At 32.7% G+C, this 8,071-nt stretch overlaps 1 long non-coding RNA gene across 1 annotated transcript; it reads right to left on the reverse strand.

Moving 5' to 3' along the window:
- Window positions 1-527: 527 nt before the first annotated feature.
- LOC141571873 (uncharacterized) lies at window positions 528-1,135 on the reverse strand. The gene is made up of 2 exons (XR_012496928.1): window positions 1,015-1,135; window positions 528-662 (listed from the first exon to the last, which is right to left on the reverse strand). It is a non-coding gene; the product is annotated as an uncharacterized LOC141571873 (long non-coding RNA).
- Between the last annotated feature and the right edge of the window lie 6,936 nt (window positions 1,136-8,071).

Consider the following 8,071-nt stretch of genomic DNA (forward strand, 5'->3'; position numbering starts at 1 on the left):
ATGAATTAGTTACTACATTGGACATAACTTTGTTAAATTTTACTTTAAACATAGAAAGCAATTAGAATGGATAGCCTCCATAAGTGCTTGATCTAAGTATTTATTTTAAATACTTATTCAATACTAAGTATTTATTTTCAATATAAATTATGGCTTAGTGTATGTTATTAACAGCTTTCAGCTTTAGATGGTTTTGAATTTATCATAAGTATATAAGCCTTTATTTTCAGTTTTCTGATGATATCTGATGACCTCTGATACCTGATATTATTGACATCTGATGACCTCTTTGTCTTAATTAAATTATAATGGTGCTTTTAACCATTTGTTGCCCCAGAAGAGGAAAAACAAATTCCATTCTGATCAAGTGATAGCTAGCTCTTTCGCAATGAAATGGATACATACATAAACTCCATCATTTGGTCTCTAGATATGAAACTGACTGATGTGCCAAACCCCCAGAGAAAGCCTTGCTGTTAGAGGGACTATTCCAATGGAGTAGAGACAATGAGGATGAAGGAAAAATACCTTTATTCTTCATTTTTCTTGGAATAGGATAATGGTAGAGGACAAATACACGACGAAATATGTTAAAATCCAAATGGTATTTCTTTAGGACTCCCAGTTGCTCACATTTATCAATATGTTTCTCTGGATTCAGCCTTCCAAAAAAAAAATACTTTAATAATAGTATGTTATTATTTTTTGTTGTTGTTAACCACTTTTGAAATTTTGTCTGTTAGTTTTGGATACAGTTAAATTTGATTGCAGTTTCTGGGCAAATTGTAAGAATGATTTTCATGTGATCAGTGTTTTTTCTTCTAAGTTACTGTTGTGATAGAAAATGTTATTTGTAAGAGCAAGAGAGGCTCTATGTTATTGTGCCTTATAGATAAAATTTTCCATGCACCAAACCAAAATATGAGTTAGAACACAGACAAAGTTTTTTATGGGGCAGAGTGAAAAGTGACAAAAAGAAAATAGAAAGAAAGTCAACTTGGAATCAACACAGACCTGCGATTGAATCCAGTCTCTTCTACCTGGTATTCTGGTTTCCAATTGACGTTGGGCAAGATACTAACGTCTGTGAGCCTCACATTCCTCATCTCTAAAATGGAAATAATAAAACCTACCCAGTGGGGTTGTTGTAAAGTCTAAATACTTAATACATCTGACAAATTCCATAAATTTTAGAATACGCCTCACTGCTTTTTCCTTCAAAATATTTTGTACTAATAAGGACATTTTCAGTGAACTATTAATGCTAGCAGACAAAAATGGTGGTTGGAAAGGGGAGGTCTAGAGGATTGCAACTATTCTTCCTAGATGATTTATTTTAAAATAAGAAGCAAATGGATATCATATCCAAACCAAAGTCAGTTCTGCTGAGGTTTTTTTTTTTTTTTCCCCATCTGAGAAAACACATCTCATAACACTTTACTTCATTAGCCAACATAGCAGTATACAGCTTCCCTAATCCTCCTGTGCAATGTGATTATTAAAATTCTTGGCAGCTTGATGTGCTGGAGATGAGAATAGATTAACTCAATTATAAGCAGAGAGGCATGCTTTTTTAGAATACTACCTTGCCTCTTATTACTTGGGTTTAGCTTGTCAAAAGTAACAAATGAAAGACTTAACTTTCCAAAACTTTTTCCTCCCACTTCATCTATTATATCTTTCAATATCCTCAAAAGTGCTTTTTGTACTCCAAAGAAACCTGGACTTAGATAGTCTTTGAATTTAACGTCAAAGTGTCCATAATATATTAACTTTGCCAGACAAAGTTTCAGCCAAGTATTTTTTGTTAGCTTTCTATCAGGGGGCAAGCTCAGTTTTTATTTATTTATAAAGATGTTCTGTTAGCAACACTTGACTCTTTCCCACCAACTGGGGAGACACACAGGAAACCTAAGTAAGCTCTAGTGCCTAACCAACTGCCTCAGTTTTCTTTTTAACATTTCCGATAATAAATGGCTTCTTAGGGGCTGGTATTGAGACTGAACTGACCTCTAAATTCTCTTTTAATTCTAAAACTCCACATATCTATGAGTAGGTTAAGTGCTTACTATGCATCCATATTTTATACCTTAATAAAATATGCCTTTTATTAAGGTATAAAATAGCACAAAATAAAATTATATTAAAATCAAGGAGCTTAATGCCAAATTTCCCTCCTATCTCAGCCCTTAACTACTAATAAGTGGGTTCATTTTCTCAAGACAAAAGATAAGTTGATTCTCATTTGCATTTTTAATTTACTATATCTATTATGCGCCAGGACTGGAGTTGCAAAGAGAAAAAGGATAATCATAGCTTCTATCATATCAGAGCTTAAAGTCTAGAAAGGGTGTCTTAGTCCATTCAGGCTGCTATAACAAAATACCATAGTCTGGATGTCTTCTAAACAGTAGAAATTTATTCCTTATAGTTCTGGAGGGTCGATGTCCAAGACCAGGGTGCCAGACTAGTTGAGTTCTGGGGAGGCCCTCTTCTGGGTATAAGATGGCCCTGTTCTCATTCTATCCTCCCATGGCAGAAAGGAAGAGAGAGTCTCTTTTGTAAGAGCACTAATCCCATCATTAGGGTTTCACTATCATGACTTAATTTTTTCCCAAAGGCCCCACCTCCAAATACCATCACATTGGGAGTTCAAATTTCAACTTATGAATTTTGAGGGAACATTCAGTCCATAACTGAAAAAGACAAGCAAATAATTAAAGATAAGATAGGAGCTTTGTTAGGACAAGTCTTTGAATGCTTCTGGTTTCTGGCTTGGACAACTGAATGGTGACTGCTGTCAAGAGATTAGGATATCCTACTTCTAGAGATTAGAATAAAAATAGTTATTTCAATTTAGGATATTCAGCTTGGGATATTCAGTTGAGTTTTAAATGCTTTTTCCAGAAAGAGCTTTCAAAAATATATAACCTTTCTTTAATCGTGATGTTGGTGCTAAACTGGAATTATTTGGTACAGGATTAAGGAAAGTGGAATCTCCTATAGGGATTATTTTAAGGTTCCAATAAACCAAGGGTGTCAAAACTGTGGCCCGCGGGCCATCTGCGGTCTGCAATCCATTGTTAATTGGCCCACAGCAAATTCCAAAAATATATTTAGTTTACTTAAATAAACCAGGTGAGGCAATACGTACTTCACCTTGAGTGAGTGGCCGGGCTGTTTGTGTATTTTACCGCATATGGCCCTTGGTAAAAAACGTTGAAAAAAGTTTAGATATCCCTGCAATAAACCTTCAAGCAAATGAGAAAGACGGTGACCATGTTCTCCTGCCGGCCAAGGAAGCAAAGTCTCAAAGGTCAGGTTCTTTTTAGAACTCTGCTAAGACATGGAAAGTAAAATGTAATTATACCTAAGGATGATTTGGGGGAAGGGGCACATGTTTTACTCTTTTAAAAAACAAAATTGGAAATTACTTCCTGTGATTTGAAAGAATCCAGTCATAGAAATTTTAAGCTCAGCGTTCTATGGACGTTACTCTTTATCTCTTCTGTAGTCTTATGAGCTGAAATAAATATTTGGGCCAGAGGCTGTAATGTAAACTTTTTCTAGTTGCTCAACAGTACTGGGAGAGAAAATTAAACACCTTTTTGATTAGGTTGGAAATAAGGGATCTCAAAAGGACTGTAAAAATAGACATTGCTGAGGGAAAATGAATCCAGGGCATGGAGAAGAAGGGCTTTTTGATTATCACTTAAAAGTTCAAGTCAAATTAACACAGGAAAAGTTAAAGATGCTGTATTTCACTGTTCCTAAGTTCAAACTGTTTCACCATAAAATGGTAAGTGATCTCTGAAATTAGCATCTTAATCAGTTATCTTAAAGTTGCTGTTATGCTGGTGGCATTCTTAACATAACTGTTAAGCCTAAGCATGCACAAACTTGGTAGTAGCTATTTATTTTGTTATAATTTTAATAATTTTGAGGATTTTAAGGAGGACCCATGCTGAGTTTAATTACCACAAATTAAGATTGAGTTTAATTGCCTCAAAAAGATTGTGTTGATTCAGCATTTAATAAAAAATTACCATACACCCATAAAGTCATGGAAACTGAGCAGTGTAATAATAATATAAATATCTGTATCTAATAACTACAAAAGAACTTTTTCAATAATTATAGAATTTTTTAAAATTTTGGAGAGAACGTTTAAGTTCTACTTTTAGCAAATTTTAATTATATGATAACGTGTTATCAACTCTAGTCACCATCTTAAACATTAGATCTTCAAAAAACAAATAAATAGGAGAGGTGCTGGATGTAATAATTAACTAAATGGGGGAATTCTCTCAAAATGTATGTGTAAATCAAATCATCACATTGTTCATTTTAAATAACTTGCAATTTTATTTGTCAAGTCTACCTCAATAAAACTGAAAAAATCCTACATGATAAGAAAGCATAATATTATTGTTTAATTGTCAATGTCTTTTCTGTCTTTTCCTTCTTAATGATACATAAATGAATGGTGCTAGTTAAAATCAAAGACATCTTAGACTTGATGAAATCTGGAGAGTGAACAAATCCCAAAGTATTCCATTGTCTCTTCAGATATCTTTAATTATGTATTCTTTAGTGTGATTTAGTCTTAGTTCGTTATTTTAAGTTATTTTGAAAACTAGAGTCTGGACCTCAAAGAACACTTTTTAAAAAGGTACTATACTTGTTGGAGCTACCTGATGGCAGGCAATCCTAATTATGGGAAAGTATTAAAAGAGAAAGCAGTTTCTAAAGTGCTGAAACTAAATTTTGGAGTAACGCATTCTGGCAAATATCCCAGATACTTTTATGGACCTGGAAGAATACTTGCACTGGACTGTATAAAGGAAGTGACATGGTAGACTTAGATTCTGATTAACTTTTCCCAAGGACTTCAGAAAAACATTCTCTAAGTCCAGGTTTGTCAATGAGAGGGGATGTAAATTTCAGCAGTTTGGGAGATCATTTATGCATGCCATAAATGCTGAGCACCTGTTTGTATAAGGAACTACACTGGACTCTGTGGTGGATACAATTATAAATGGGCAGAGTCCTTGTCATCAAGGAGCTTATAATCTGGACTAGAGCCTAAAATGGGATACAAATAATTACAACTCAAATGCTAAAAAGCTTCCAGGGAGATGCGAACCAAGGACCCTGCCACCAACATGTTCACAGACCTCTCTATTTTAAATGAAAGTAGAAGGGGGTTGGGAGATCAGACAATTAGATACAGCTGTGTATCATGAGGAGTTTTAATGAGCTACCCCTAGAAAATGTGAAGTTGGATCTAATACTCTTCTTCAAAGTCACCTTCAATATCTGTTCACTTTAAGATGACTGTTTTAAAGTCTGGGGGAATAAAAAGGAAAATAAAAAGTATTAACATTGCTTTTCCTTATGATGCCGCAGCATTGACTTTTAAAAATAGAATTTAAATATGTGTAATTTTTTGGATATATCTCCTTTTAAAAATGCATTAGCATTTCAAGATCCAAGTTGAAATAATTTACAATTTTATAATTTTTCATCAATGCTTTCAAAGTCATTGCTGAAATGAAAAAACAAACTTTTTTATTACTGGGTTAATAAAATGATTTAGTATTTTCTCTTTTTATGTAACTCAATTAAATACATTTTCATGTCCACATCCTTTTTTGATTATTTCTTTGCTTTCACCTTCATAGAGATTTTGAAGTCAAAAAGGGTAGCTTCTCTACCTTACTTCCTGTTCCAAGATTTTTAGGTTTTTCTGGGTTTCTGATATTTCTATATAAATTTTAGGATCAGTTTGCTAATTTTTGCAAAAGAAAAATCAAGCCAACTGGTATTTTGGTAGGGATTGTATTGAATCTGTAGATTATTTGAAGTATATTGCTATTTTAATATTATTACATCTTCCAATTCCTGAACATCGGATGTTTTCCAATTTATGTAGATATCCTTTAACTCTTTTCAACTATATTTTGTAGTTTTTAGTGTACAAATCTTGAAGTTATTTTGGTAAATTTATTCTTTTTTATTCTATTGTAATAGGATTGTTTTCTTAATTTCATTTTCTAATTACTCATTGACACTCATTTGAAAATGCAGTTGATTTGTGTATATTGTTCTTGTATCCTGCAATCTTGCTAAACTTGTTTATTAGTTCTAGTAGTTTTTTTAGTAGATGCATATGACTTTTACAATCCCATTTTTTATTTTATCAATATAGATAGTTTTTTAAATCAATTTATATATACACTTTAATTCTCATTTTAAGAGTCACATGGTAAGTAGTCCATATTATGCTATAACAAAATATACTTATTCATCCCCCTATTGATAGGCATTTATATTGATTTCTCTTTTTTGTTTGTTTTACTATCACAAAAATACTGAAACAAAAGTCATTCATCATGTCTCTACTCATACATGTTTATATTTTTTATAGGTCAAAATCCTAAAAACAGAATTGACTGGTCATAGTGCGTATGTATGTATGTGTATGTATGTGTATGTATGTACGTGTGTATATATGTGTATATATATACATATGTGTGTATATGTATATGTATATACATATAGAGAATAAAATTTTCACAAATATTGCAAAATTATCCCTCAAAAGGGTCCAATTTTTCCATCATCAAAAGAAAAGATAGGTTTGTTAAGGTCGAACATCAAAACAACTAACAGTTTCTAATAATGATCCTTTAACTTGAGCAGAAATAATTTCTCTTCAATAAAGTAGCAAGACTCCTCGTGTGATAGTCAAATTGGTGCTAACTGTAGATAGATACAGAGCAGAACTCCTGGGGAAGGCATCTTCCTTTCCCGGATAATTATAACCAGAAATAACAGAGAGAAACTAAAAGGATTTACTGTAGTTCAATCAATCAACATACATGCTGTGAAACTTTCTGACATTTTTACTTACTGATTCCCAGAGGAATGTGGTTCAATAGGTCTCAGAATAGGAAGCACATGTTTGGAACACAGAAACATGTGCTGACTGGGTATTGCTATATACTCAACAAGTACTTCTCCAAATAAATGATTACTCAAGTTTGTATATACATATGCACTGATATATGTACCATATTCCAGGGGTGCCAGAAAAAATGTATACACATGATTTGTATTAATCTTTTGTTATCAGTATATATTGAGTATTACAATTTTAATACAGTTTTTTCCTTTCTTAAAATATGTGTACATTTTTGGCACCCTCTGTGTGTGTGTGTGCTTTACATATGTAAATATTATATATATATGTATATATATATATATATACATATATATATATAAAATAATATTATACATATATATTTATTTATATGAAATGGTTAACCAGGAACCCCTTGTTGCTACCAGAGTATGGAATATTATAATCATATTCCAAAGGAAGTGTGACAGTGGTGCCCCCTCTCCAGGGAGATCCTTGTTAGGTTACACACCTTACCTTCTAAAGAGATTTAAACTACTTTTTCCATTGCCTCTGAATGCAGGGCCCAGTTGACCATGAATGAAAGGATAAAGACCACACACAGGCCAAATGTTCCTACCTTGGAGCATCATAGCTTTATTCTCTTTAGATTGTAAACTGCCAACCAGCATTGTGCAGAAAAAATAGAATGGAAACAAAATCTTCAATAGAAATGACTTAACAAAAACTATTCTCTAAGTCAGTATATTAGCAAAGACTAAATAAGATCTTTCTACCTTGCCAATATGTTCTCGGAAGCAAGAAGTCCACTGAAAATGTGATCCCTGTGTAGGATGACCAAAAGAACCTGGAAAGTGAGAAATGTAAGACCATCCCAGACCATAAATTATAACATTAGCTACAAGATTAAGGTTTACAGATTTTTTTTCATTTATTTATTTTTTTTAGAGAGAGAGAAAGAACTAATTGACAGCAGAACCTGGGGTACACAATTTCTAGTTGATAGGCATTTGGAGTTAACACTAAAGTAAAATCTGAATTACTATTTGTCAAGATTCCTTTGTTCTTAAATCAAAATTGTTTTCTATTTTTGGTTTTTATCTCATCCCCAAAGCATATTAAGCAAGTTCTATATGAAAACTCTTG

The sequence above is a fragment of the Rhinolophus sinicus genome, linkage group LG05, assembly GCF_036562045.2.
Source record: "Rhinolophus sinicus isolate RSC01 linkage group LG05, ASM3656204v1, whole genome shotgun sequence".
In the NCBI taxonomy this organism is placed as follows: Eukaryota; Metazoa; Chordata; class Mammalia; order Chiroptera; family Rhinolophidae; genus Rhinolophus; species Rhinolophus sinicus.